This window comes from Neovison vison, chromosome 2 (assembly GCF_020171115.1).
Source record: "Neovison vison isolate M4711 chromosome 2, ASM_NN_V1, whole genome shotgun sequence".
Classification (NCBI taxonomy): domain Eukaryota; kingdom Metazoa; phylum Chordata; class Mammalia; order Carnivora; family Mustelidae; genus Neogale; species Neogale vison.
In genome coordinates this window covers 147,825,947-147,852,300 of record NC_058092.1, presented here as the reverse complement: position 1 = coordinate 147,852,300, position 26,354 = coordinate 147,825,947, and the positions used below count along the sequence as shown (strand labels likewise).

At 72.3% G+C, this 26,354-nt stretch overlaps 11 non-coding genes across 11 annotated transcripts; all 11 read right to left on the bottom strand.

Moving 5' to 3' along the window:
• Positions 1-1,554: 1,554 nt before the first annotated feature.
• On the bottom strand, positions 1,555-1,673 carry LOC122901452. Its single transcript, XR_006383491.1, has one exon. It is a non-coding gene; the product is annotated as a 5S ribosomal RNA (ribosomal RNA).
• Positions 1,674-3,852: 2,179 nt separating this feature from the next.
• Positions 3,853-3,971, bottom strand: LOC122901271. Its single transcript, XR_006383402.1, has one exon. It is a non-coding gene; the product is annotated as a 5S ribosomal RNA (ribosomal RNA).
• A 2,169-nt stretch (positions 3,972-6,140) lies between these two features.
• On the bottom strand, positions 6,141-6,259 carry LOC122901441. The gene has a single exon (XR_006383490.1). It is a non-coding gene; the product is annotated as a 5S ribosomal RNA (ribosomal RNA).
• A 2,175-nt stretch (positions 6,260-8,434) lies between these two features.
• Positions 8,435-8,553, bottom strand: LOC122901283. Its single transcript, XR_006383414.1, has one exon. It is a non-coding gene; the product is annotated as a 5S ribosomal RNA (ribosomal RNA).
• A 2,178-nt stretch (positions 8,554-10,731) lies between these two features.
• On the bottom strand, positions 10,732-10,850 carry LOC122901428. Its single transcript, XR_006383484.1, has one exon. It is a non-coding gene; the product is annotated as a 5S ribosomal RNA (ribosomal RNA).
• Positions 10,851-13,031: 2,181 nt separating this feature from the next.
• Positions 13,032-13,150, bottom strand: LOC122901417. Its single transcript, XR_006383479.1, has one exon. It is a non-coding gene; the product is annotated as a 5S ribosomal RNA (ribosomal RNA).
• Positions 13,151-15,314: 2,164 nt separating this feature from the next.
• On the bottom strand, positions 15,315-15,433 carry LOC122901405. Its single transcript, XR_006383476.1, has one exon. It is a non-coding gene; the product is annotated as a 5S ribosomal RNA (ribosomal RNA).
• A 2,176-nt stretch (positions 15,434-17,609) lies between these two features.
• LOC122901302 lies at positions 17,610-17,728 on the bottom strand. Its single transcript, XR_006383432.1, has one exon. It is a non-coding gene; the product is annotated as a 5S ribosomal RNA (ribosomal RNA).
• A 2,171-nt stretch (positions 17,729-19,899) lies between these two features.
• LOC122901295 lies at positions 19,900-20,018 on the bottom strand. The gene has a single exon (XR_006383425.1). It is a non-coding gene; the product is annotated as a 5S ribosomal RNA (ribosomal RNA).
• A 2,171-nt stretch (positions 20,019-22,189) lies between these two features.
• On the bottom strand, positions 22,190-22,308 carry LOC122901392. Its single transcript, XR_006383471.1, has one exon. It is a non-coding gene; the product is annotated as a 5S ribosomal RNA (ribosomal RNA).
• Positions 22,309-24,493: 2,185 nt separating this feature from the next.
• On the bottom strand, positions 24,494-24,612 carry LOC122901264. The gene has a single exon (XR_006383395.1). It is a non-coding gene; the product is annotated as a 5S ribosomal RNA (ribosomal RNA).
• Positions 24,613-26,354: the final 1,742 nt, after the last annotated feature.

The window sequence follows — 26,354 nt, the reverse complement described above, 5'->3', positions numbered from 1 at the left end:
CCCTCGCCACCCACCCGCAACAGGCCCTGACCAGAGACACGATAGGCCGGCTCACCTACACGGACACAGGGATACCCACGGAGACACAGGGACAGACACAGACTGAGGGATGTCTGCACAGACGGCCAGAACGCAGAGCCCCAGAGACAGACTCTCCAACCCGCAGTCCCCCCCACCCCCCCAGACCCTCCACACCCCCAGCTCCCAGGACAGACGCGGTGACCCTGACCGGCATGGGGACAGGGACCGGGTCGGAGACACGGGTGCACGCAACGCTCACACACCCACTCACACGCACAGGAACACACACACGCACGCACACACCCGCGCACACACGCACTCGGACAAGACACCACCCACCCAGGAGGCTGCGGTGGCCTGGCACCTGTCCCGGGAGGGAGGGCCGGCGTGCTTGGGCAGGGCTTTGGCCTAGGTGGCGGCGCCCTGGAGCTGCCGGAGGAGCCCGGGGAGCCCGAGGACCTGCCGGTGAGGTGTCAGCAGTCCCGTTCGGCTCCCTTTCCTGCCCAGCACCCGGTCTGGCCTGGGGGCCTGCCAGGGATTCTTTCATGGGTCTAGTCTTCTGGTGTGGGGTGTGGGGTGTGGGGTGTGGGGTGTGGGGTGTGGCGTGGGGCCGGGGGCGGGGCGGGGGCCTCTCTTGGCCCGGTGTGCGGCGCCTCCGGTCTTTCTCGGAGCGAGACAGCCCCGCGCTTGCCGTGGCTGCTCCCGGGAGACGCAGGGTGGAGCCGAGTGCCCAAGGCGCCGGGAGCCCACGCGGGTCGGCCATCTGGCGTCCTGGGCACCTCGGCCCGGGCGCGGGGCCCCAGGGGCGAAGGGGAGGTGGTCGGTGAGAAGGAAGGGAATGCCCTTCCGGCCTGAGCGGAGCCCAGGCCCGGTGGAGAGAAGGGGCAGGGTGGGCCCAGGTCGCGGGGGCGCCGGGAGGGGTGGGGCGGTGGGGCGGGCTGCCGGTGGGCTTTGGAGCTGGGGGCAGCCCGAGGGCCTCGCTAGGGGATCCAGGGCCCAGGGCCCGGGCCCGGGCGCACAGGCCCGAGGAGAGGTTGCCCGAGCCCGGGGTCGAGGCCCGCTCCTGCCTCCTGTCCCCCACAACCCCGGCCCCGGCCCGCCCCTCCCCGCCCTCCTCCCACAGCCCGTCGGCCCCCACCCCCTCCCCGCGTCCATGGCCGTGGTCCTCACCCCGGTCCCCCTTTCCCTGCCTCTGGCCCCCGAGCCCCCTCCAACACTGCCTCTCCCTGCCAGCAGCCCCCCAAGGTCGGCTGAGGCGCGGCTGGGCCTCGTGGCGTGGAGGCGGAAAGGCTGGGTTGTGGCCGGCCGCCCGTGCAGCGGGCCGCCCTTTTGGGGCCAGGGGCCCGCGATGCTGGGGCTGGGGTGGCCAGGGGTCGGGGGGTCAGGGGCCCGAGGTGACCGGGCTCAGGGGCTGCGGCGTTCAGGGACTGCTGGGAGGCCGCCGCGTTGGCGGCCAAGCGAGTGGGAGGGAGGCCGAAGGGGGAGAGAAAAGAGGAAGGCCAAACAAGACAAGCGTTTGGGGGCGAAAGAAAAAGCCTACAGCACCCGGTATTCCCAGGCGGTCTCCCATCCAAGTACTAACCAGGCCCGACCCTGCTTAGCTTCCGAGATCAGACGAGATCGGGCGCGTTCAGGGTGGTATGGCCGTAGACGCCTGCCGCCGCAGCTGGCCGCCCCAAGAGCCTGCTGCGCGCTTCGCGGGCCCCGGCGCGCGCCGCGGCTCACCCCTCCGCCTGTCCTTGTCCTGGCGCCTGCCTCCCCGCCCGCCCGCCCGCCCAGGGGCCCAGACGCCTGCGGGCCCCGGGGCCTCGCCAAAGTCCCTCCGGGCACTCTCCCATCCCGGGACTCCCCAGCCCCTCCGCCCCGTGCCTCTGCAGGTGGCAAGGGGCTGTGTCCTCGGGCCCGCGCGCGGTGAGCACAGCGCCCCCCAGCGCCCACCCAGCGCCCTAGGCCTGGCCCAGCTGGCCACCTGGCCTTCCCTCCTCTCCTCTCCTCTCCTCTGCTCTCCTCTCCTCTCCTCTCCTCTGCTCTCTTATGCTCTCCTCTCCTCTGCTCTCCTCTGCTCTCCTCTACTCTCCTCCAGTCAGCTCTGCTCGGCTCGGCTCGGCTCGGCTCGGCTCGGCTCTGCTCGGCTCGGCTGGGCACGGCTTGGACGGGTTCGGTTCTCCCCTCCTCTGCACCCCGCCTCGCTCCCAGCCCACCCGAGGCCACGAGGACACGGGCGATGCCACACACCCGCCCAGAAGCGGCAGCCCCGCCCCGTGACCCTTCCTCCGCGCGCTTCCCCTCGCCACCCACCCGCAACAGGCCCTGACCAGAGACACGATAGGCCGGCTCACCTACACGGACACAGGGATACCCACGGAGACACAGGGACAGACACAGACTGAGGGATGTCTGCACAGACGGCCAGAACGCAGAGCCCCAGAGACAGACTCTCCAACCCGCAGTCCCCCCCACCCCCCCAGACCCTCCACACCCCCAGCTCCCAGGACAGACGCGGTGACCCTGACCGGCATGGGGACAGGGACCGGGTCGGAGACACGGGTGCACGCAACGCTCACACACCCACTCACACGCACAGGAACACACACACGCACGCACACACCCGCGCACACACGCACTCGGACAAGACACCACCCACCCAGGAGGCTGCGGTGGCCTGGCACCTGTCCCGGGAGGGAGGGCCGGCGTGCTTGGGCAGGGCTTTGGCCTAGGTGGCGGCGCCCTGGAGCTGCCGGAGGAGCCCGGGGAGCCCGAGGACCTGCCGGTGAGGTGTCAGCAGTCCCGTTCGGCTCCCTTTCCTGCCCAGCACCCGGTCTGGCCTGGGGGCCTGCCAGGGATTCTTTCATGGGTCTAGTCTTCTGGTGTGGGGTGTGGGGTGTGGGGTGTGGGGTGTGGCGTGGGGCCGGGGGCGGGGCGGGGGCCTCTCTTGGCCCGGTGTGCGGCGCCTCCGGTCTTTCTCGGAGCGAGACAGCCCCGCGCTTGCCGTGGCTGCTCCCGGGAGACGCAGGGTGGAGCCGAGTGCCCAAGGCGCCGGGAGCCCACGAGGGTCGGCCATCTGGCGTCCTGGGCACCTCGGCCCGGGCGCGGGGCCCCAGGGGCGAAGGGGAGGTGGTCGGTGAGAAGGAAGGGAATGCCCTTCCGGCCTGAGCGGAGCCCAGGCCCGGTGGAGAGAAGGGGCAGGGTGGGCCCAGGTCGCGGGGGCGCCGGGAGGGGTGGGGCGGTGGGGCGGGCTGCCGGTGGGCTTTGGAGCTGTGGGCAGCCCGAGGGCCTCGCTAGGGGATCCAGGGCCCAGGGCCCGGGCCCGGGCGCACAGGCCCGAGGAGAGGTTGCCCGAGCCCGGGGTCGAGGCCCGCTCCTGCCTCCTGTCCCTCACAACCCCGGCCCCGGCCCGCCCCTCCCCGCCCTCCTCCCACAGCCCGTCGGCCCCCACCCCCTCCCCGCGTCCATGGCCGTGGTCCTCACCCCGGTCCCCCTTTCCCTGCCTCTGGCCCCTGAGCCCCCTCCAACACTGCCTCTCCCTCCCAGCAGCCCCCCAAGGTAGGCTGAGGCGCGGCTGGGCCTCGTGGCGTGGAGGCGGAAAGGCTGGGTTGTGGCCGGCCGCCCGTGCAGCGGGCCGCCCTTTTGGGGCCAGGGGCCCGCGATGCTGGGGCTGGGGTGGCCAGGGGTCGGGGGGTCAGGGGCCCGAGGTGACCGGGCTCCGGGGCTGCGGCGTTCAGGGCCTGCTGGGAGGCCGCCGCGTTGGCGGCCAAGCGAGTGGGAGGGAGGCCGAAGGGGGAGAGAAAAGAGGAAGGCCAAACAAGACAAGCGTTTGGGGGCGAAAGAAAAAGCCTACAGCACCCGGTATTCCCAGGCGGTCTCCCATCCAAGTACTAACCAGGCCCGACCCTGCTTAGCTTCCGAGATCAGACGAGATCGGGCGCGTTCAGGGTGCTATGGCCGTAGACGCCTGCCGCCGCAGCTGGCCGCCCCAAGAGCCTGCTGCGCGCTTCGCGGGCCCCGGCGCGCGCCGCGGCTCACCCCTCCGCCTGTCCTTGTCCTGGCGCCTGCCTCCCCGCCCGCCCGCCCGCCCAGGGGCCCAGACGCCTGCGGGCCCCGGGGCCTCGCCAAAGTCCCTCCGGGCACTCTCCCATCCCGGGACTCCCCAGCCTCTCCGCCCCGTGCCTCTGCAGGTGGCAAGGGGCTGTGTCCTCGGGCCCGCGCGCGGTGAGCACAGCGCCCCCCAGCGCCCACCCAGCGCCCTAGGCCTGGCCCAGCTGGCCACCTGGCCTTCCCTCCTCTCCTCTCCTCTCCTCTGCTCTCCTCTCCTCTCCTCTCCTCTGCTCTCTTATGCTCTCCTCTCCTCTGCTCTCCTCTGCTCTCCTCTACTCTCCTCCAGTCAGCTCTGCTCTGCTCGGCTCGGCTCGGCTCGGCTCGGCTCGGCTCGGCACGGCTTGGACGGGTTCGGTTCTCCCCTCCTCTGCACCCCGCCTCGCTCCCAGCCCACCCGAGGCCACGAGGACACGGGCGATGCCACACACCAGCCCAGAAGCGGCAGCCCCGCCCCGTGACCCTTCCTCCGCGCGCTTCCCCTCGCCACCCACCCGCAACAGGCCCTGACCAGAGACACGATAGGCCGGCTCACCTACACGGACACAGGGATACCCACGGAGACACAGGGACAGACACAGACTGAGGGATGTCTGCACAGACGGCCAGAACGCAGAGCCCCAGAGACAGACTCTCCAACCCGCAGTCCCCCCCACCCCCCCAGACCCTCCACACCCCCAGCTCCCAGGACAGACGCGGTGACCCTGACCGGCATGGGGACAGGGACCGGGTCGGAGACACGGGTGCACGCAACGCTCACACACCCACTCACACGCACAGGAACACACACACGCACGCACACACCCGCGCACACACGCACTCGGACAAGACACCACCCACCCAGGAGGCTGCGGTGGCCTGGCACCTGTCCCGGGAGGGAGGGCCGGCGTGCTTGGGCAGGGCTTTGGCCTAGGTGGCGGCGCCCTGGAGCTGCCGGAGGAGCCCGGGGAGCCCGAGGACCTGCCGGTGAGGTGTCAGCAGTCCCGTTCGGCTCCCTTTCCTGCCCAGCACCCGGTCTGGCCTGGGGGCCTGCCAGGGATTCTTTCATGGGTCTAGTCTTCTGGTGTGGGGTGTGGGGTGTGGGGTGTGGGGTGTGGCGTGGGGCCGGGGGCGGGGCGGGGGCCTCTCTTGGCCCGGTGTGCGGCGCCTCCGGTCTTTCTCGGAGCGAGACAGCCCCGCGCTTGCCGTGGCTGCTCCCGGGAGACGCAGGGTGGAGCCGAGTGCCCAAGGCGCCGGGAGCCCACGAGGGTCGGCCATCTGGCGTCCTGGGCACCTCGGCCCGGGCGCGGGGCCCCAGGGGCGAAGGGGAGGTGGTCGGTGAGAAGGAAGGGAATGCCCTTCCGGCCTGAGCGGAGCCCAGGCCCGGTGGAGAGAAGGGGCAGGGTGGGCCCAGGTCGCGGGGGCGCCGGGAGGGGTGGGGCGGTGGGGCGGGCTGCCGGTGGGCTTTGGAGCTGTGGGCAGCCCGAGGGCCTCGCTAGGGGATCCAGGGCCCAGGGCCCGGGCCCGGGCGCACAGGCCCGAGGAGAGGTTGCCCGAGCCCGGGGTCGAGGCCCGCTCCTGCCTCCTGTCCCTCACAACCCCGGCCCCGGCCCGCCCCTCCCCGCCCTCCTCCCACAGCCCGTCGGCCCCCACCCCCTCCCCGCGTCCATGGCCGTGGTCCTCACCCCGGTCCCCCTTTCCCTGCCTCTGGCCCCTGAGCCCCCTCCAACACTGCCTCTCCCTGCCAGCAGCCCCCCAAGGTAGGCTGAGGCGCGGCTGGGCCTCGTGGCGTGGAGGCGGAAAGGCTGGGTTGTGGCCGGCCGCCCGTGCAGCGGGCCGCCCTTTTGGGGCCAGGGGCCCGCGATGCTGGGGCTGGGGTGGCCAGGGGTCGGGGGGTCAGGGGCCCGAGGTGACCGGGCTCAGGGGCTGCGGCGTTCAGGGACTGCTGGGAGGCCGCCGCGTTGGCGGCCAAGCGAGTGGGAGGGAGGCCGAAGGGGGAGAGAAAAGAGGAAGGCCAAACAAGACAAGCGTTTGGGGGCGAAAGAAAAAGCCTACAGCACCCGGTATTCCCAGGCGGTCTCCCATCCAAGTACTAACCAGGCCCGACCCTGCTTAGCTTCCGAGATCAGACGAGATCGGGCGCGTTCAGGGTGGTATGGCCGTAGACGCCTGCCGCCGCAGCTGGCCGCCCCAAGAGCCTGCTGCGCGCTTCGCGGGCCCCGGCGCGCGCCGCGGCTCACCCCTCCGCCTGTCCTTGTCCTGGCGCCTGCCTCCCCGCCCGCCCGCCCGCCCAGGGGCCCAGACGCCTGCGGGCCCCGGGGCCTCGCCAAAGTCCCTCCGGGCACTCTCCCATCCCGGGACTCCCCAGCCTCTCCGCCCCGTGCCTCTGCAGGTGGCAAGGGGCTGTGTCCTCGGGCCCGCGCGCGGTGAGCACAGCGCCCCCCAGCGCCCACCCAGCGCCCTAGGCCTGGCCCAGCTGGCCACCTGGCCTTCCCTCCTCTCCTCTCCTCTCCTCTGCTCTCCTCTCCTCTCCTCTCCTCTGCTCTCTTATGCTCTCCTCTCCTCTGCTCTCCTCTGCTCTCCTCTACTCTCCTCCAGTCAGCTCTGCTCTGCTCGGCTCGGCTCGGCTCGGCTCGGCTCGGCTCGGCACGGCTTGGACGGGTTCGGTTCTCCCCTCCTCTGCACCCCGCCTCGCTCCCAACCCACCCGAGGCCACGAGGACACGGGCGATGCCACACACCAGCCCAGAAGCGGCAGCCCCGCCCCGTGACCCTTCCTCCGCGCGCTTCCCCTCGCCACCCACCCGCAACAGGCCCTGACCAGAGACACGATAGGCCGGCTCACCTACACGGACACAGGGATACCCACGGAGACACAGGGACAGACACAGACTGAGGGATGTCTGCACAGACGGCCAGAACGCAGAGCCCCAGAGACAGACTCTCCAACCCGCAGTCCCCCCCACCCCCCCAGACCCTCCACACCCCCAGCTCCCAGGACAGACGCGGTGACCCTGACCGGCATGGGGACAGGGACCGGGTCGGAGACACGGGTGCACGCAACGCTCACACACCCACTCACACGCACAGGAACACACACACGCACGCACACACCCGCGCACACACGCACTCGGACAAGACACCACCCACCCAGGAGGCTGCGGTGGCCTGGCACCTGTCCCGGGAGGGAGGGCCGGCGTGCTTGGGCAGGGCTTTGGCCTAGGTGGCGGCGCCCTGGAGCTGCCGGAGGAGCCCGGGGAGCCCGAGGACCTGCCGGTGAGGTGTCAGCAGTCCCGTTCGGCTCCCTTTCCTGCCCAGCACCCGGTCTGGCCTGGGGGCCTGCCAGGGATTCTTTCATGGGTCTAGTCTTCTGGTGTGGGGTGTGGGGTGTGGGGTGTGGGGTGTGGGGTGTGGCGTGGGGCCGGGGCGGGGCGGGAGCCTCTCTTGGCCCGGTGTGCGGCGCCTCCGGTCTTTCTCGGAGCGAGACAGCCCCGCGCTTGCCGTGGCTGCTCCCGGGAGACGCAGGGTGGAGCCGAGTGCCCAAGGCGCCGGGAGCCCACGCGGGTCGGCCATCTGGCGTCCTGGGCACCTCGGCCCGGGCGCGGGGCCCCAGGGGCGAAGGGGAGGTGGTCGGTGAGAAGGAAGGGAATGCCCTTCCGGCCTGAGCGGAGCCCAGGCCCGGTGGAGAGAAGGGGCAGGGTGGGCCCAGGTCGCGGGGGCGCCGGGAGGGGTGGGGCGGTGGGGCGGGCTGCCGGTGGGCTTTGGAGCTGGGGGCAGCCCGAGGGCCTCGCTAGGGGATCCAGGGCCCAGGGCCCGGGCCCGGGCGCACAGGCCCGAGGAGAGGTTGCCCGAGCCCGGGGTCGAGGCCCGCTCCTGCCTCCTGTCCCCCACAACCCCGGCCCCGGCCCGCCCCTCCCCGCCCTCCTCCCACAGCCCGTCGGCCCCCACCCCCTCCCCGCGTCCATGGCCGTGGTCCTCACCCCGGTCCCCCTTTCCCTGCCTCTGGCCCCCGAGCCCCCTCCAACACTGCCTCTCCCTGCCAGCAGCCCCCCAAGGTCGGCTGAGGCGCGGCTGGGCCTCGTGGCGTGGAGGCGGAAAGGCTGGGTTGTGGCCGGCCGCCCGTGCAGCGGGCCGCCCTTTTGGGGCCAGGGGCCCGCGATGCTGGGGCTGGGGTGGCCAGGGGTCGGGGGGTCAGGGGCCCGAGGTGACCGGGCTCCGGGGCTGCGGCGTTCAGGGACTGCTGGGAGGCCGCCGCGTTGGCGGCCAAGCGAGTGGGAGGGAGGCCGAAGGGGGAGAGAAAAGAGGAAGGCCAAACAAGACAAGCGTTTGGGGGCGAAAGAAAAAGCCTACAGCACCCGGTATTCCCAGGCGGTCTCCCATCCAAGTACTAACCAGGCCCGACCCTGCTTAGCTTCCGAGATCAGACGAGATCGGGCGCGTTCAGGGTGGTATGGCCTTAGACGCCTGCCGCCGCAGCTGGCCGCCCCAAGAGCCTGCTGCGCGCTTCGCGGGCCCCTGCGCGCGCCGCGGCTCACCCCTCCGCCTGTCCTTGTCCTGGCGCCTGCCTCCCCGCCCGCCCGCCCGCCCAGGGGCCCAGACGCCTGCGGGCCCCGGGGCCTCGCCAAAGTCCCTCCGGGCACTCTCCCATCCCGGGACTCCCCAGCCCCTCCGCCCCGTGCCTCTGCAGGTGGCAAGGGGCTGTGTCCTCCGGCCCGCGCGCGGTGAGCACAGCGCCCCCCAGCGCCCACCCAGCGCCCTAGGCCTGGCCCAGCTGGCCACCTGGCCTTCCCTCCTCTCCTCTCCTCTCCTCTGCTCTCCTCTCCTCTCCTCTCCTCTGCTCTCTTATGCTCTCCTCTCCTCTGCACTCCTCTGCTCTCCTCTACTCTCCTCCAGTCAGCTCTGCTCGGCTCGGCTCGGCTCGGCTCGGCTCGGCTCTGCTCGGCTCGGCTGGGCACGGCTTGGACGGGTTCGGTTCTCCCCTCCTCTGCACCCCGCCTCGCTCCCAGCCCACCCGAGGCCACGAGGACACGGGCGATGCCACACACCCGCCCAGAAGCGGCAGCCCCGCCCCGTGACCCTTCCTCCGCGCGCTTCCCCTCGCCACCCACCCGCAACAGGCCCTGACCAGAGACACGATAGGCCGGCTCACCTACACGGACACAGGGATACCCACGGAGACACAGGGACAGACACAGACTGAGGGATGTCTGCACAGACGGCCAGAACGCAGAGCCCCAGAGACAGACTCTCCAACCCGCAGTCCCCCCCACCCCCCCAGACCCTCCACACCCCCAGCTCCCAGGACAGACGCGGTGACCCTGACCGGCATGGGGACAGGGACCGGGTCGGAGACACGGGTGCACGCAACGCTCACACACCCACTCACACGCACAGGAACACACACACGCACGCACACACCCGCGCACACACGCACTCGGACAAGACACCACCCACCCAGGAGGCTGCGGTGGCCTGGCACCTGTCCCGGGAGGGAGGGCCGGCGTGCTTGGGCAGGGCTTTGGCCTAGGTGGCGGCGCCCTGGAGCTGCCGGAGGAGCCCGGGGAGCCCGAGGACCTGCCGGTGAGGTGTCAGCAGTCCCGTTCGGCTCCCTTTCCTGCCCAGCACCCGGTCTGGCCTGGGGGCCTGCCAGGGATTCTTTCATGGGTCTAGTCTTCTGGTGTGGGGTGTGGGGTGTGGGGTGTGGGGTGTGGCGTGGGGCCGGGGGCGGGGCGGGGGCCTCTCTTGGCCCGGTGTGCGGCGCCTCCGGTCTTTCTCGGAGCGAGACAACCCCGCGCTTGCCGTGGCTGCTCCCGGGAGACGCAGGGTGGAGCCGAGTGCCCAAGGCGCCGGGAGTCCACGAGCGTCGGCCATCTGGCGTCCTGGGCACCTCGGCCCGGGCGCGGGGCCCCAGGGGCGAAGGGGAGGTGGTCGGTGAGAAGGAAGGGAATGCCCTTCCGGCCTGAGCGGAGCCCAGGCCCGGTGGAGAGAAGGGGCAGGGTGGGCCCAGGTCGCGGGGGCGCCGGGAGGGGTGGGGCGGTGGGGCGGGCTGCCGGTGGGCTTTGGAGCTGGGGGCAGCCCGAGGGCCTCGCTAGGGGATCCAGGGCCCAGGGCCCGGGCCCGGGCGCACAGGCCCGAGGAGAGGTTGCCCGAGCTCGGGGTCGAGGCCCGCTCCTGCCTCCTGTCCCCCACAACCCCGGCCCCGGCCCGCCCCTCCCCGCCCTCCTCCCACAGCCCGTCGGCCCCCACCCCCTCCCCGCGTCCATGGCCGTGGTCCTCACCCCGGTCCCCCTTTCCCTGCCTCTGGCCCCCGAGCCCCCTCCAACACTGCCTCTCCCTGCCAGCAGCCCCCCAAGGTCGGCTGAGGCGCGGCTGGGCCTCGTGGCGTGGAGGCGGAAAGGCTGGGTTGTGGCCGGCCGCCCGTGCAGCGGGCCGCCCTTTTGGGGCCAGGGGCCCGCGATGCTGGGGCTGGGGTGGCCAGGGGTCGGGGGGTCAGGGGCCCGAGGTGACCGGGCTCAGGGGCTGCGGCGTTCAGGGACTGCTGGGAGGCCGCCGCGTTGGCGGCCAAGCGAGTGGGAGGGAGGCCGAAGGGGGAGAGAAAAGAGGAAGGCCAAACAAGACAAGCGTTTGGGGCGAAAGAAAAAGCCTACAGCACCCGGTATTCCCAGGCGGTCTCCCATCCAAGTACTAACCAGGCCCGACCCTGCTTAGCTTCCGAGATCAGACGAGATCGGGCGCGTTCAGGGTGGTATGGCCGTAGACGCCTGCCGCCGCAGCTGGCCGCCCCAAGAGCCTGCTGCGCGCTTCGCGGGCCCCGGCGCGCGCCGCGGCTCACCCCTCCGCCTGTCCTTGTCCTGGCGCCTGCCTCCCCGCCCGCCCGCCCGCCCAGGGGCCCAGACGCCTGCGGGCCCCGGGGCCTCGCCAAAGTCCCTCCGGGCACTCTCCCATCCCGGGACTCCCCAGCCCTTCCGCCCCGTGCCTCTGCAGGTGGCAAGGGGCTGTGTCCTCGGGCCCGCGCGCGGTGAGCACAGCGCCCCCCAGCGCCCACCTAGCGCCCTAGGCCTGGCCCAGCTGGCCACCTGGCCTTCCCTCCTCTCCTCTCCTCTCCTCTGCTCTCCTCTCCTCTCCTCTGCTCTCTTATGCTCTCCTCTCCTCTGCTCTCCTCTGCTCTCCTCTACTCTCCTCCAGTCAGCTCTGCTCGGCTCGGCTCGGCTCGGCTAGGCTCGGCTCTGCTCGGCTCGGCTGGGCACGGCTTGGACGGGTTCGGTTCTCCCCTCCTCTGCACCCCTCCTCGCTCCCAGCCCACCCGAGGCCACGAGGACACGGGCGATGCCACACACCCGCCCAGAAGCGGCAGCCCCGCCCCGTGACCCTTCCTCCGCGCGCTTCCCCTCGCCACCCACCCGCAACAGGCCCTGACCAGAGACACGATAGGCCGGCTCACCTACACGGACACAGGGATACCCACGGAGACACAGGGACAGACACAGACTGAGGGATGTCTGCACAGACGGCCAGAACGCAGAGCCCCAGAGACAGACTCTCCAACCCGCAGTCCCCCCCACCCCCCCAGACCCTCCACACCCCCAGCTCCCAGGACAGACGCGGTGACCCTGACCGGCATGGGGACAGGGACCGGGTCGGAGACACGGGTGCACGCAACGCTCACACACCCACTCACACGCACAGGAACACACACACGCACGCACACACCCGCGCACACACGCACTCGGACAAGACACCACCCACCCAGGAGGCTGCGGTGGCCTGGCACCTGTCCCGGGAGGGAGGGCCGGCGTGCTTGGGCAGGGCTTTGGCCTAGGTGGCGGCGCCCTGGAGCTGCCGGAGGAGCCCGGGGAGCCCGAGGACCTGCCGGTGAGGTGTCAGCAGTCCCGTTCGGCTCCCTTTCCTGCCCAGCACCCGGTCTGGCCTGGGGGCCTGCCAGGGATTCTTTCATGGGTCTAGTCTTCTGGTGTGGGGTGTGGGGTGTGGGGTGTGGGGTGTGGGGTGTGGCGTGGGGCCGGGGGCGGGGCGGGGGCCTCTCTTGGCCCGGTGTGCGGCGCCTCCGGTCTTTCTCGGAGCGAGACAGCCCCGCGCTTGCCGTGGCTGCTCCCGGGAGACGCAGGGTGGAGCCGAGTGCCCAAGGCGCCGGGAGCCCACGAGGGTCGGCCATCTGGCGTCCTGGGCACCTCGGCCCGGGCGCGGGGCCCCAGGGGCGAAGGGGAGGTGGTCGGTGAGAAGGAAGGGAATGCCCTTCCGGCCTGAGCGGAGCCCAGGCCCGGTGGAGAGAAGGGGCAGGGTGGGCCCAGGTCGCGGGGGCGCCTGGAGGGGTGGGGCGGTGGGGCGGGCTGCCGGTGGGCTTTGGAGCTGGGGGCAGCCCGAGGGCCTTGCTAGGGGATCCAGGGCCCAGGGCCCGGGCCCGGGCGCACAGGCCCGAGGAGAGGTTGCCCGAGCCCGGGGTCGAGGCCCGCTCCTGCCTCCTGTCCCTCACAACCCCGGCCCCGGCCCGCCCCTCCCCGCCCTCCTCCCACAGCCCGTCGGCCCCCACCCCCTCCCCGCGTCCATGGCCGTGGTCCTCACCCCGGTCCCCCTTTCCCTGCTTCTGGCCCCTGAGCCCCCTCCAACACTGCCTCTCCCTCCCAGCAGCCCCCCAAGGTAGGCTGAGGCGCGGCTGGGCCTCGTGGCGTGGAGGCGGAAAGGCTGGGTTGTGGCCGGCCGCCCGTGCAGCGGGCCGCCCTTTTGGGGCCAGGGGCCCGCGATGCTGGGGCTGGGGTGGCCAGGGGTCGGGGGGTCAGGGGCCCGAGGTGACCGGGCTCAGGGGCTGCGGCGTTCAGGGACTGCTGGGAGGCCGCCGCGTTGGCGGCCAAGCGAGTGGGAGGGAGGCCGAAGGGGGAGAGAAAAGAGGAAGGCCAAACAAGACAAGCGTTTGGGGGCGAAAGAAAAAGCCTACAGCACCCGGTATTCCCAGGCGGTCTCCCATCCAAGTACTAACCAGGCCCGACCCTGCTTAGCTTCCGAGATCAGACGAGATCGGGCGCGTTCAGGGTGGTATGGCCGTAGACGCCTGCCGCCGCAGCTGGCCGCCCCAAGAGCCTGCTGCGCGCTTCGCGGGCCCCGGCGCGCGCCGCGGCTCACCCCTCCGCCTGTCCTTGTCCTGGCGCCTGCCTCCCCGCCCGCCCGCCCGCCCAGGGGCCCAGACGCCTGCGGGCCCCGGGGCCTCGCCAAAGTCCCTCCGGGCACTCTCCCATCCCGGGACTCCCCAGCCTCTCCGCCCCGTGCCTCTGCAGGTGGCAAGGGGCTGTGTCCTCGGGCCCGCGCGCGGTGAGCACAGCGCCCCCCAGCGCCCACCCAGCGCCCTAGGCCTGGCCCAGCTGGCCACCTGGCCTTCCCTCCTCTCCTCTCCTCTCCTCTGCTCTCCTCTCCTCTCCTCTCCTCTGCTCTCTTATGCTCTCCTCTCCTCTGCTCTCCTCTGCTCTCCTCTACTCTCCTCCAGTCAGCTCTGCTCTGCTCGGCTCGGCTCGGCTCGGCTCGGCTCGGCACGGCTTGGACGGGTTCGGTTCTCCCCTCCTCTGCACCCCGCCTCGCTCCCAGCCCACCCGAGGCCACGAGGACACGGGCGATGCCACACACCAGCCCAGAAGCGGCAGCCCCGCCCCGTGACCCTTCCTCCGCGCGCTTCCCCTCGCCACCCACCCGCAACAGGCCCTGACCAGAGACACGATAGGCCGGCTCACCTACACGGACACAGGGATACCCACGGAGACACAGGGACAGACACAGACTGAGGGATGTCTGCACAGACGGCCAGAACGCAGAGCCCCAGAGACAGACTCTCCAACCCGCAGTCCCCCCCACCCCCCCAGACCCTCCACACCCCCAGCTCCCAGGACAGACGCGGTGACCCTGACCGGCATGGGGACAGGGACCGGGTCGGAGACACGGGTGCACGCAACGCTCACACACCCACTCACACGCACAGGAACACACACACGCACGCACACACCCGCGCACACACGCACTCGGACAAGACACCACCCACCCAGGAGGCTGCGGTGGCCTGGCACCTGTCCCGGGAGGGAGGGCCGGCGTGCTTGGGCAGGGCTTTGGCCTAGGTGGCGGCGCCCTGGAGCTGCCGGAGGAGCCCGGGGAGCCCGAGGACCTGCCGGTGAGGTGTCAGCAGTCCCGTTCGGCTCCCTTTCCTGCCCAGCACCCGGTCTGGCCTGGGGGCCTGCCAGGGATTCTTTCATGGGTCTAGTCTTCTGGTGTGGGGTGTGGGGTGTGGGGTGTGGGGTGTGGCGTGGGGCTGGGGGCGGGGCGGGGGCCTCTCTTGGCCCGGTGTGCGGCGCCTCCGGTCTTTCTCGGAGCGAGACAGCCCCGCGCTTGCCGTGGCTGCTCCCGGGAGACGCAGGGTGGAGCCGAGTGCCCAAGGCGCCGGGAGCCCACGAGGGTCGGCCATCTGGCGTCCTGGGCACCTCGGCCCGGGCGCGGGGCCCCAGGGGCGAAGGGGAGGTGGTCGGTGAGAAGGAAGGGAATGCCCTTCCGGCCTGAGCGGAGCCCAGGCCCGGTGGAGAGAAGGGGCAGGGTGGGCCCAGGTCGCGGGGGCGCCGGGAGGGGTGGGGCGGTGGGGCGGGCTGCCGGTGGGCTTTGGAGCTGGGGGCAGCCCGAGGGCCTCGCTAGGGGATCCAGGGCCCAGGGCCCGGGCCCGGGCGCACAGGCCCGAGGAGAGGTTGCCCGAGCTCGGGGTCGAGGCCCGCTCCTGCCTCCTGTCCCCCACAACCCCGGCCCCGGCCCGCCCCTCCCCGCCCTCCTCCCACAGCCCGTCGGCCCCCACCCCCTCCCCGCGTCCATGGCCGTGGTCCTCACCCCGGTCCCCCTTTCCCTGCCTCTGGCCCCCGAGCCCCCTCCAACACTGCCTCTCCCTGCCAGCAGCCCCCCAAGGTCGGCTGAGGCGCGGCTGGGCCTCGTGGCGTGGAGGCGGAAAGGCTGGGTTGTGGCCGGCCGCCCGTGCAGCGGGCCGCCCTTTTGGGGCCAGGGGCCCGCGATGCTGGGGCTGGGGTGGCCAGGGGTCGGGGGGTCAGGGGCCCGAGGTGACCGGGCTCAGGGGCTGCGGCGTTCAGGGACTGCTGGGAGGCCGCCGCGTTGGCGGCCAAGCGAGTGGGAGGGAGGCCGAAGGGGGAGAGAAAAGAGGAAGGCCAAACAAGACAAGCGTTTGGGGGCGAAAGAAAAAGCCTACAGCACCCGGTATTCCCAGGCGGTCTCCCATCCAAGTACTAACCAGGCCCGACCCTGCTTAGCTTCCGAGATCAGACGAGATCGGGCGCGTTCAGGGTGGTATGGCCGTAGACGCCTGCCGCCGCAGCTGGCCGCCCCAAGAGCCTGCTGCGCGCTTCGCGGGCCCCTGCGCGCGCCGCGGCTCACCCCTCCGCCTGTCCTTGTCCTGGCGCCTGCCTCCCCGCCCGCCCGCCCGCCCAGGGGCCCAGACGCCTGCGGGCCCCGGGGCCTCGCCAAAGTCCCTCCGGGCACTCTCCCATCCCGGGACTCCCCAGCCCCTCCGCCCCGTGCCTCTGCAGGTGGCAAGGGGCTGTGTCCTCGGGCCCGCGCGCGGTGAGCACAGCGCCCCCCAGCGCCCACCCAGCGCCCTAGGCCTGGCCCAGCTGGCCACCTGGCCTTCCCTCCTCTCCTCTCCTCTGCTCTCCTCTCCTCTCCTCTGCTCTCTTATGCTCTCCTCTCCTCTGCTCTCCTCTGCTCTCCTCTACTCTCCTCCAGTCAGCTCTGCTCGGCTCGGCTCGGCTCGGCTCGGCTCGGCTCTGCTCGGCTCGGCTGGGCACGGCTTGGACGGGTTCGGTTCTCCCCTCCTCTGCACCCCGCCTCGCTCCCAGCCCACCCGAGGCCACGAGGACACGGGCGATGCCACACACCCGCCCAGAAGCGGCAGCCCCGCCCCGTGACCCTTCCTCCGCGCGCTTCCCCTCGCCACCCACCCGCAACAGGCCCTGACCAGAGACACGATAGGCCGGCTCACCTACACGGACACAGGGATACCCACGGAGACACAGGGACAGACACAGACTGAGGGATGTCTGCACAGACGGCCAGAACGCAGAGCCCCAGAGACAGACTCTCCAACCCGCAGTCCCCCCCACCCCCCCAGACCCTCCACACCCCCAGCTCCCAGGACAGACGCGGTGACCCTGACCGGCATGGGGACAGGGACCGGGTCGGAGACACGGGTGCACGCAACGCTCACACACCCACTCACACGCACAGGAACACACACACGCACGCACACACCCGCGCACACACGCACTCGGACAAGACACCACCCACCCAGGAGGCTGCGGTGGCCTGGCACCTGTCCCGGGAGGGAGGGCCGGCGTGCTTGGGCAGGGCTTTGGCCTAGGTGGCGGCGCCCTGGAGCTGCCGGAGGAGCCCGGGGAGCCCGAGGACCTGCCGGTGAGGTGTCAGCAGTCCCGTTCGGCTCCCTTTCCTGCCCAGCACCCGGTCTGGCCTGGGGGCCTGCCAGGGATTCTTTCATGGGTCTAGTCTTCTGGTGTGGGGTGTGGGGTGTGGGGTGTGGGGTGTGGGGTGTGGCGTGGGGCCGGGGGCGGGGCGGGGGCCTCTCTTGGCCCGGTGTGCGGCGCCTCCGGTCTTTCTCGGAGCGAGACAGCCCCGCGCTTGCCGTGGCTGCTCCCGGGAGACGCAGGGTGGAGCCGAGTGCCCAAGGCGCCGGGAGCCCACGCGGGTCGGCCATCTGGCGTCCTGGGCACCTCGGCCCGGGCGCGGGGCCCCAGGGGCGAAGGGGAGGTGGTCGGTGAGAAGGAAGGGAATGCCCTTCCGGCCTGAGCGGAGCCCAGGCCCGGTGGAGAGAAGGGGCAGGGTGGGCCCAGGTCGCGGGGGCGCCGGGAGGGGTGGGGCGGTGGGGCGGGCTGCCGGTGGGCTTTGGAGCTGGGGGCAGCCCGAGGGCCTCGCTAGGGGATCCAGGGCCCAGGGCCCGGGCCCGGGCGCACAGGCCCGAGGAGAGGTTGCCCGAGCCCGGGGTCGAGGCCCGCTCCTGCCTCCTGTCCCCCACAACCCCGGCCCCGGCCCGCCCCTCCCCGCCCTCCTCCCACAGCCCGTCGGCCCCCACCCCCTCCCCGCGTCCATGGCCGTGGTCCTCACCCCGGTCCCCCTTTCCCTGCCTCTGGCCCCCGAGCCCCCTCCAACACTGCCTCTCCCTGCCAGCAGCCCCCCAAGGTCGGCTGAGGCGCGGCTGGGCCTCGTGGCGTGGAGGCGGAAAGGCTGGGTTGTGGCCGGCCGCCCGTGCAGCGGGCCGCCCTTTTGGGGCCAGGGGCCCGCGATGCTGGGGCTGGGGTGGCCAGGGGTCGGGGGGTCAGGGGCCCGAGGTGACCGGGCTCAGGGGCTGCGGCGTTCAGGGACTGCTGGGAGGCCGCCGCGTTGGCGGCCAAGCGAGTGGGAGGGAGGCCGAAGGGGGAGAGAAAAGAGGAAGGCCAAACAAGACAAGCGTTTGGGGGCGAAAGAAAAAGCCTACAGCACCCGGTATTCCCAGGCGGTCTCCCATCCAAGTACTAACCAGGCCCGACCCTGCTTAGCTTTCGAGATCAGACGAGATAGGGCGCGTTCAGGGTGGTATGGCCTTAGACGCCTGCCGCCGCAGCTGGCCGCCCCAAGAGCCTGCTGCGCGCTTCGCGGGCCCCGGCGCGCGCCGCGGCTCACCCCTCCGCCTGTCCTTGTCCTGGCGCCTGCCTCCCCGCCCGCCCGCCCGCCCAGGGGCCCAGACGCCTGCGGGCCCCGGGGCCTCGCCAAAGTCCCTCCGGGCACTCTCCCATCCCGGGACTCCCCAGCCCCTCCGCCCCGTGCCTCTGCAGGTGGCAAGGGGCTGTGTCCTCGGGCCCGCGCGCGGTGAGCACAGCGCCCCCCAGCGCCCACCCAGCGCCCTAGGCCTGGCCCAGCTGGCCACCTGGCCTTCCCTCCTCTCCTCTCCTCTCCTCTGCTCTCCTCTCCTCTCCTCTCCTCTGCTCTCTTATGCTCTCCTCTCCTCTGCTCTCCTCTGCTCTCCTCTACTCTCCTCCAGTCAGCTCTGCTCTGCTCGGCTCGGCTCGGCTCGGCTCGGCTCGGCACGGCTTGGACGGGTTCGGTTCGCCCCTCCTCTGCACCCCGCCTCGCTCCCAGCCCACCCGAGGCCACGAGGACACGGGCGATGCCACACACCAGCCCAGAAGCGGCAGCCCCGCCCCGTGACCCTTCCTCCGCGCGCTTCCCCTCGCCACCCACCCGCAACAGGCCCTGACCAGAGACACGATAGGCCGGCTCACCTACACGGACACAGGGATACCCACGGAGACACAGGGACAGACACAGACTGAGGGATGTCTGCACAGACGGCCAGAACGCAGAGCCCCAGAGACAGACTCTCCAACCCGCAGTCCCCCCCACCCCCCCAGACCCTCCACACCCCCAGCTCCCAGGACAGACGCGGTGACCCTGACCGGCATGGGGACAGGGACCGGGTCGGAGACACGGGTGCACGCAACGCTCACACACCCACTCACACGCACAGGAACACACACACGCACGCACACACCCGCGCACACACGCACTCGGACAAGACACCACCCACCCAGGAGGCTGCGGTGGCCTGGCACCTGTCCCGGGAGGGAGGGCCGGCGTGCTTGGGCAGGGCTTTGGCCTAGGTGGCGGCGCCCTGGAGCTGCCGGAGGAGCCCGGGGAGCCCGAGGACCTGCCGGTGAGGTGTCAGCAGTCCCGTTCGGCTCCCTTTCCTGCCCAGCACCCGGTCTGGCCTGGGGGCCTGCCAGGGATTCTTTCATGGGTCTAGTCTTCTGGTGTGGGGTGTGGGGTGTGGGGTGTGGGGTGTGGGGTGTGGCGTGGGGCCGGGGGCGGGGCGGGGGCCTCTCTTGGCCCGGTGTGCGGCGCCTCCGGTCTTTCTCGGAGCGAGACAGCCCCGCGCTTGCCGTGGCTGCTCCCGGGAGACGCAGGGTGGAGCCGAGTGCCCAAGGCGCCGGGAGCCCACGAGGGTCGGCCATCTGGCGTCCTGGGCACCTCGGCCCGGGCGCGGGGCCCCAGGGGCGAAGGGGAGGTGGTCGGTGAGAAGGAAGGGAATGCCCTTCCGGCCTGAGCGGAGCCCAGGCCCGGTGGAGAGAAGGGGCAGGGTGGGCCCAGGTCGCGGGGGCGCCGGGAGGGGTGGGGCGGTGGGGCGGGCTGCCGGTGGGCTTTGGAGCTGGGGGCAGCCCGAGGGCCTCGCTAGGGGATCCAGGGCCCAGGGCCCGGGCCCGGGCGCACAGGCCCGAGGAGAGGTTGCCCGAGCCCGGGGTCGAGGCCCGCTCCTGCCTCCTGTCCCCCACAACCCCGGCCCCGGCCCGCCCCTCCCCGCCCTCCTCCCACAGCCCGTCGGCCCCCACCCCCTCCCCGCGTCCATGGCCGTGGTCCTCACCCCGGTCCCCCTTTCCCTGCCTCTGGCCCCCGAGCCCCCTCCAACACTGCCTCTCCCTGCCAGCAGCCCCCCAAGGTCGGCTGAGGCGCGGCTGGGCCTCGTGGCGTGGAGGCGGAAAGGCTGGGTTGTGGCCGGCCGCCCGTGCAGCGGGCCGCCCTTTTGGGGCCAGGGGCCCGCGATGCTGGGGCTGGGGTGGCCAGGGGTCGGGGGGTCAGGGGCCCGAGGTGACCGGGCTCAGGGGCTGCGGCGTTCAGGGACTGCTGGGAGGCCGCCGCGTTGGCGGCCAAGCGAGTGGGAGGGAGGCCGAAGGGGGAGAGAAAAGAGGAAGGCCAAACAAGACAAGCGTTTGGGGGCGAAAGAAAAAGCCTACAGCACCCGGTATTCCCAGGCGGTCTCCCATCCAAGTACTAACCAGGCCCGACCCTGCTTAGCTTTCGAGATCAGACGAGATAGGGCGCGTTCAGGGTGGTATGGCCGTAGACGCCTGCCGCCGCAGCTGGCCGCCCCAAGAGCCTGCTGCGCGCTTCGCGGGCCCCGGCGCGCGCCGCGGCTCACCCCTCCGCCTGTCCTTGTCCTGGCGCCTGCCTCCCCGCCCGCCCGCCCGCCCAGGGGCCCAGACGCCTGCGGGCCCCGGGGCCTCGCCAAAGTCCCTCCGGGCACTCTCCCATCCCGGGACTCCCCAGCCCCTCCGCCCCGTGCCTCTGCAGGTGGCAAGGGGCTGTGTCCTCGGGCCCGCGCGCGGTGAGCACAGCGCCCCCCAGCGCCCACCCAGCGCCCTAGGCCTGGCCCAGCTGGCCACCTGGCCTTCCCTCCTCTCCTCTCCTCTCCTCTGCTCTCCTCTCCTCTCCTCTCCTCTGCTCTCTTATGCTCTCCTCTCCTCTGCTCTCCTCTGCTCTCCTCTACTCTCCTCCAGTCAGCTCTGCTCTGCTCGGCTCGGCTCGGCTCGGCTCGGCTCGGCACGGCTTGGACGGGTTCGGTTCGCCCCTCCTCTGCACCCCGCCTCGCTCCCAGCCCACCCGAGGCCACGAGGACACGGGCGATGCCACACACCAGCCCAGAAGCGGCAGCCCCGCCCCGTGACCCTTCCTCCGCGCGCTTCCCCTCGCCACCCACCCGCAACAGGCCCTGACCAGAGACACGATAGGCCGGCTCACCTACACGGACACAGGGATACCCACGGAGACACAGGGACAGACACAGACTGAGGGATGTCTGCACAGACGGCCAGAACGCAGAGCCCCAGAGACAGACTCTCCAACCCGCAGTCCCCCCCACCCCCCCAGACCCTCCACACCCCCAGCTCCCAGGACAGACGCGGTGACCCTGACCGGCATGGGGACAGGGACCGGGTCGGAGACACGGGTGCACGCAACGCTCACACACCCACTCACACGCACAGGAACACACACACGCACGCACACACCCGCGCACACACGCACTCGGACAAGACACCACCCACCCAGGAGGCTGCGGTGGCCTGGCACCTGTCCCGGGAGGGAGGGCCGGCGTGCTTGGGCAGGGCTTTGGCCTAGGTGGCGGCGCCCTGGAGCTGCCGGAGGAGCCCGGGGAGCCCGAGGACCTGCCGGTGAGGTGTCAGCAGTCCCGTTCGGCTCCCTTTCCTGCCCAGCACCCGGTCTGGCCTGGGGGCCTGCCAGGGATTCTTTCATGGGTCTAGTCTTCTGGTGTGGGGTGTGGGGTGTGGGGTGTGGGGTGTGGGGTGTGGCGTGGGGCCGGGGGCGGGGCGGGGGCCTCTCTTGGCCCGGTGTGCGGCGCCTCCGGTCTTTCTCGGAGCGAGACAGCCCCGCGCTTGCCGTGGCTGCTCCCGGGAGACGCAGGGTGGAGCCGAGTGCCCAAGGCGCCGGGAGCCCACGCGGGTCGGCCATCTGGCGTCCTGGGCACCTCGGCCCGGGCGCGGGGCCCCAGGGGCGAAGGGGAGGTGGTCGGTGAGAAGGAAGGGAATGCCCTTCCGGCCTGAGCGGAGCCCAGGCCCGGTGGAGAGAAGGGGCAGGGTGGGCCCAGGTCGCGGGGGCGCCGGGAGGGGTGGGGCGGTGGGGCGGGCTGCCGGTGGGCTTTGGAGCTGGGGGCAGCCCGAGGGCCTCGCTAGGGGATCCAGGGCCCAGGGCCCGGGCCCGGGCGCACAGGCCCGAGGAGAGGTTGCCCGAGCCCGGGGTCGAGGCCCGCTCCTGCCTCCTGTCCCCCACAACCCCGGCCCCGGCCCGCCCCTCCCCGCCCTCCTCCCACAGCCCGTCGGCCCCCACCCCCTCCCCGCGTCCATGGCCGTGGTCCTCACCCCGGTCCCCCTTTCCCTGCCTCTGGCCCCCGAGCCCCCTCCAACACTGCCTCTCCCTGCCAGCAGCCCCCCAAGGTCGGCTGAGGCGCGGCTGGGCCTCGTGGCGTGGAGGCGGAAAGGCTGGGTTGTGGCCGGCCGCCCGTGCAGCGGGCCGCCCTTTTGGGGCCAGGGGCCCGCGATGCTGGGGCTGGGGTGGCCAGGGGTCGGGGGGTCAGGGGCCCGAGGTGACCGGGCTCAGGGGCTGCGGCGTTCAGGGACTGCTGGGAGGCCGCCGCGTTGGCGGCCAAGCGAGTGGGAGGGAGGCCGAAGGGGGAGAGAAAAGAGGAAGGCCAAACAAGACAAGCGTTTGGGGGCGAAAGAAAAAGCCTACAGCACCCGGTATTCCCAGGCGGTCTCCCATCCAAGTACTAACCAGGCCCGACCCTGCTTAGCTTCCGAGATCAGACGAGATCGGGCGCGTTCAGGGTGGTATGGCCGTAGACGCCTGCCGCCGCAGCTGGCCGCCCCAAGAGCCTGCTGCGCGCTTCGCGGGCCCCGGCGCGCGCCGCGGCTCACCCCTCCGCCTGTCCTTGTCCTGGCGCCTGCCTCCCCGCCCGCCCGCCCGCCCAGGGGCCCAGACGCCTGCGGGCCCCGGGGCCTCGCCAAAGTCCCTCCGGGCACTCTCCCATCCCGGGACTCCCCAGCCCCTCCGCCCCGTGCCTCTGCAGGTGGCAAGGGGCTGTGTCCTCGGGCCCGCGCGCGGTGAGCACAGCGCCCCCCAGCGCCCACCCAGCGCCCTAGGCCTGGCCCAGCTGGCCACCTGGCCTTCCCTCCTCTCCTCTCCTCTCCTCTGCTCTCCTCTCCTCTCCTCTCCTCTGCTCTCTTATGCTCTCCTCTCCTCTGCTCTCCTCTGCTCTCCTCTACTCTCCTCCAGTCAGCTCTGCTCGGCTCGGCTCGGCTCGGCTCGGCTCGGCTCTGCTCGGCTCGGCTGGGCACGGCTTGGACGGGTTCGGTTCTCCCCTCCTCTGCACCCCGCCTCGCTCCCAGCCCACCCGAGGCCACGAGGACACGGGCGATGCCACACACCCGCCCAGAAGCGGCAGCCCCGCCCCGTGACCCTTCCTCCGCGCGCTTCCCCTCGCCACCCACCCGCAACAGGCCCTGACCAGAGACACGATAGGCCGGCTCACCTACACGGACACAGGGATACCCACGGAGACACAGGGACAGACACAGACTGAGGGATGTCTGCACAGACGGCCAGAACGCAGAGCCCCAGAGACAGACTCTCCAACCCGCAGTCCCCCCCACCCCCCCAGACCCTCCACACCCCCAGCTCCCAGGACAGACGCGGTGACCCTGACCGGCATGGGACAGGGACCGGGTCGGAGACACGGGTGCACGCAATGCTCACACACCCACTCACACGCACAGGAACACACACACGCACGCACACACCCGCGCACACACGCACTCGGACAAGACACCACCCACCCAGGAGGCTGCGGTGGCCTGGCACCTGTCCCGGGAGGGAGGGCCGGCGTGCTTGGGCAGGGCTTTGGCCTAGGTGGCGGCGCCCTGGAGCTGCCGGAGGAGCCCGGGGAGCCCGAGGACCTGCCGGTGAGGTGTCAGCAGTCCCGTTCGGCTCCCTTTCCTGCCCAGCACCCGGTCTGGCCTGGGGGCCTGCCAGGGATTCTTTCATGGGTCTAGTCTTCTGGTGTGGGGTGTGGGGTGTGGGGTGTGGGGTGTGGGGTGTGGCGTGGGGCCGGGGGCGGGGCGGGGGCCTCTCTTGGCCCGGTGTGCGGCGACTCCGGTCTTTCTCGGAGCGAGACAGCCCCGCGCTTGCCGTGGCTGCTCCCGGGAGACGCAGGGTGGAGCCGAGTGCCCAAGGCGCCGGGAGCCCACGAGGGTCGGCCATCTGGCGTCCTGGGCACCTCGGCCCGGGCGCGGGGCCCCAGGGGCGAAGGGGAGGTGGTCGGTGAGAAGGAAGGGAATGCCCTTCCGGCCTGAGCGGAGCCCAGGCCCGGTGGAGAGAAGGGGCAGGGTGGGCCCAGGTCGCGGGGGCGCCGGGAGGGGTGGGGCGGTGGGGCGGGCTGCCGGTGGGCTTTGGAGCTGTGGGCAGCCCGAGGGCCTCGCTAGGGGATCCAGGGCCCAGGGCCCGGGCCCGGGCGCACAGGCCCGAGGAGAGGTTGCCCGAGCCCGGGGTCGAGGCCCGCTCCTGCCTCCTGTCCCTCACAACCCCGGCCCCGGCCCGCCCCTCCCCGCCCTCCTCCCACAGCCCGTCGGCCCCCACCCCCTCCCCGCGTCCATGGCCGTGGTCCTCACCCCGGTCCCCCTTTCCCTGCCTCTGGCCCCTGAGCCCCCTCCAACACTGCCTCTCCCTCCCAGCAGCCCCCCAAGGTAGGCTGAGGCGCGGCTGGGCCTCGTGGCGTGGAGGCGGAAAGGCTGGGTTGTGGCCGGCCGCCCGTGCAGCGGGCCGCCCTTTTGGGGCCAGGGGCCCGCGATGCTGGGGCTGGGGTGGCCAGGGGTCGGGGGGTCAGGGGCCCGAGGTGACCGGGCTCCGGGGCTGCGGCGTTCAGGGACTGCTGGGAGGCCGCCGCGTTGGCGGCCAAGCGAGTGGGAGGGAGGCCGAAGGGGGAGAGAAAAGAGGAAGGCCAAACAAGACAAGCGTTTGGGGGCGAAAGAAAAAGCCTACAGCACCCGGTATTCCCAGGCGGTCTCCCATCCAAGTACTAACCAGGCCCGACCCTGCTTAGCTTCCGAGATCAGACGAGATCGGGCGCGTGCAGGGTGGTATGGCCGTAGACGCCTGCCGCCGCAGCTGGCCGCCCCAAGAGCCTGCTGCGCGCTTCGCGGGCCCCGGCGCGCGCCGCGGCTCACCCCTCAGCCTGTCCTTGTCCTGGCGCCTGCCTCCCCGCCCGCCCGCCCGCCCAGGGGCCCAGACGCCTGCGGGCCCCGGGGCCTCGCCAAAGTCCCTCCGGGCACTCTCCCATCCCGGGACTCCCCAGCCCCTCCGCCCCGTGCCTCTGCAGGTGGCAAGGGGCTGTGTCCTCGGGCCCGCGCGCGGTGAGCACAGCGCCCCCCAGCGCCCACCCAGCGCCCTAGACCTGGCCCAGCTGGCCACCTGGCCTTCCCTCCTCTCCTCTCCTCTCCTCTGCTCTCCTCTCCTCTCCTCTCCTCTGCTCTCTTATGCTCTCCTCTCCTCTGCTCTCCTCTGCTCTCCTCTACTCTCCTCCAGTCAGCTCTGCTCTGCTCGGCTCGGCTCGGCTCGGCTCGGCTCGGCACGGCTTGGACGGGTTCGGTTCTCCCCTCCTCTGCACCCCGCCTCGCTCCCAGCCCACCCGAGGCCACGAGGACACGGGCGATGCCACACACCCGCCCAGAAGCGGCAGCCCCGCCCCGTGACCCTTCCTCCGCGCGCTTCCCCTCGCCACCCACCCGCAACAGGCCCTGACCAGAGACACGATAGGCCGGCTCACCTACACGGACACAGGGATACCCACGGAGACACAGGGACAGACACAGACTGAGGGATGTCTGCACAGACGGCCAGAACGCAGAGCCCCAGAGACAGACTCTCCAACCCGCAGTCCCCCCCACCCCCCCAGACCCTCCACACCCCCAGCTCCCAGGACAGACGCGGTGACCCTGACCGGCATGGGGACAGGGACCGGGTCGGAGACACGGGTGCACGCAACGCTCACACACCCACTCACACGCACAGGAACACCCACACGCACGCACACACCCGCGCACACACGCACTCGGACAAGACACCACCCACCCAGGAGGCTGCGGTGGCCTGGCACCTGTCCCGGGAGGGAGGGCCGGCGTGCTTGGGCAGGGCTTTGGCCTAGGTGGCGGCGCCCTGGAGCTGCCGGAGGAGCCCGGGGAGCCCGAGGACCTGCCGGTGAGGTGTCAGCAGTCCCGTTCGGCTCCCTTTCCTGCCCAGCACCCGGTCTGGCCTGGGGGCCTGCCAGGGATTCTTTCATGGGTCTAGTCTTCTGGTGTGGGGTGTGGGGTGTGGGGTGTGGGGTGTGGGGTGTGGCGTGGGGCCGGGGGCGGGGCGGGGGCCTCTCTTGGCCCGGTGTGCGGCGCCTCCGGTCTTTCTCGGAGCGAGACAGCCCCGCGCTTGCCGTGGCTGCTCCCGGGAGACGCAGGGTGGAGCCGAGTGCCCAAGGCGCCGGGAGCCCACGCGGGTCGGCCATCTGGCGTCCTGGGCACCTCGGCCCGGGCGCGGGGCCCCAGGGGCGAAGGGGAGGTGGTCGGTGAGAAGGAAGGGAATGCCCTTCCGGCCTGAGCGGAGCCCAGGCCCGGTGGAGAGAAGGGGCAGGGTGGGCCCAGGTCGCGGGGGCGCCGGGAGGGGTGGGGCGGTGGGGCGGGCTGCCGGTGGGCTTTGGAGCTGGGGGCAGCCCGAGGGCCTCGCTAGGGGATCCAGGGCCCAGGGCCCGGGCCCGGGCGCACAGGCCCGAGGAGAGGTTGCCCGAGCCCGGGGTCGAGGCCCGCTCCTGCCTCCTGTCCCCCACAACCCCGGCCCCGGCCCGCCCCT